Source organism: Triticum urartu, chromosome 1 (assembly GCF_003073215.2).
Source record: "Triticum urartu cultivar G1812 chromosome 1, Tu2.1, whole genome shotgun sequence".
NCBI classification, from domain to species: Eukaryota; Viridiplantae; Streptophyta; class Magnoliopsida; order Poales; family Poaceae; genus Triticum; species Triticum urartu.
In genome coordinates this window covers 246,457,755-246,459,682 of record NC_053022.1, presented here as the reverse complement: position 1 = coordinate 246,459,682, position 1,928 = coordinate 246,457,755, and positions in this window count along the sequence as shown.

The following is a 1,928-nucleotide window of genomic DNA, read 5'->3' as shown; positions in this document are numbered from 1 at the left end:
ACCATTTAATCCTTCCATGCATATGCATGCTTAACTCAGCACGGTGACAATAGCATATGCGGGCGATAACCTCATGGATAGCCGTGGTTGTCATTTCCATGAGCTATCTCTCCATAGTTGATATCTCCCGCCTTAGGGTTTTCTTGACAAAACTTTGAGTTCTCAACTCTCCATGTTTTGGTCTTTCTCCAATACACCTTGATCTCGGGTATTGACAACTTCCATAGTCTGCCAGGTTCCATAAGGGTAGCCTTCCTAGGTCATACAAATCTGGGAATTCTTCAGAGCCTTCCAATTTCTACTTGTCTTCGGCCTTTAACCGTTGTAGTTTCCAGTATTCAGATGCACGGAAAATACTCTTCATTCCGAAGTGGCCTTAGTTGTCCGATATCTCGTACTTCTTGGAGTGGTCTCATCAGTCGAATCTTTGTGTGGTCAAAAGGGGAAAAGGGATATGGTCTCACTAAAAAGAATTTTTGAATAAGCTCAGAAGAGAAGAGAGGTAAAAGATCTTTTTGAAAGGGAAAGTTGTAGAGAAAAGTCTTTGCTATGGGCTTGCCAGTTTCTAGGTTCACGTCCTACAGTCAACATGTGCTCTGATACCATCTTGTAGCGACCCGACCCGAATGGATCAAGTCTCTGTGCTTATGTGTCATCCCTGGATCAGTATGCTGACACACACAGTACTCGAAGGATTTATAACAGAGGTAAATCACATGTATAAAGTAACGTAAATACTATTACCTCAATCCATATAGCGGAAGCAACAAGGTTGTGGTTTCCCATCAACACCAACGGCAAAGTTGAGTGTAGAAATCGTAACCCTAACGTATCACTTACTCGACGTAAGAAACCTGCACCATGAGACGTTGCAGCCCGAAACGGGTCAGTACATTGAATGTACTGGCAAATTCACACCATAGAGAAAATGATGAACAATGGCTATCACTATATGCATATATGGCTGGTGGAAAAGCTCTATGGTTATAAGGTTTTTGCGTAAAGCCAATTTTACCCTACTGCAAAGGAATAAATTTATTTAACTATCATGGTGGTTGTGAAACATCGAGAATGGTTGACAGCATTCTCAATCCCAATTAAAAATGATTAAAACCCAACAACATTAATTAGAAGTAACATGTTGAGATTCACATGATATTCAAGTACTAGATACTCAAGTTGTCCATAACCGGGGACACGGCTAATCATGATTAGTTTGTACACTCTGCAGAGGTTTGCGCACTTTTCCCCACATGACTCGATCGCCTCCGTTTGTTTTCTCGCACTACATGGTGTTTGAGAAGACGGATGATCGAGACATAGTCTTTCAGAAGCGCTAGCACCTTACATGTGGGGTAGACCGTACCACCTACAACCCCTACATCTGCTAGTCCACCCCGTAAGAGTTCGCACAACTTAGTCAACTATGCCAGAGCCCATAGTAGCATGTGGCTGCACGCGGAAGTTTCTAGCATGAATGATCTTATGATCCCTTTGAGCGTGGGTGGCGGTCCGAAATAAAACAGGCAAGTCCTGATAAACATCAGGTGCCTCAATCCACCCAGATGTGTGTTTAAGTTGCCACCTTAAATAAACCATTAATTATCAATCTCACATCTGTCATGGATTTCACTCACCCAATCCACGTCTACTAGCATAGCATGGCATAATAAGCAAATGTAGAAGTAACTCCCAAAGGTTTGATAATAAACAGGTAATAGGTACTACCTCATCTACTTCCCATCCCACAATTTAATTAGATCCTAATCATACAATGTGTGAGGATTGATCTAATGCAATAAAACTGGGTTGTAGAAAAAGGTATGATCAAAGTGTGAACTTGCCTGCAATGTTGATGAAGATGATTCGCACTCAAAACTCTTGATAGATCTACTCGTCACACTCCGGTCAATCTATCGTAATCAAAC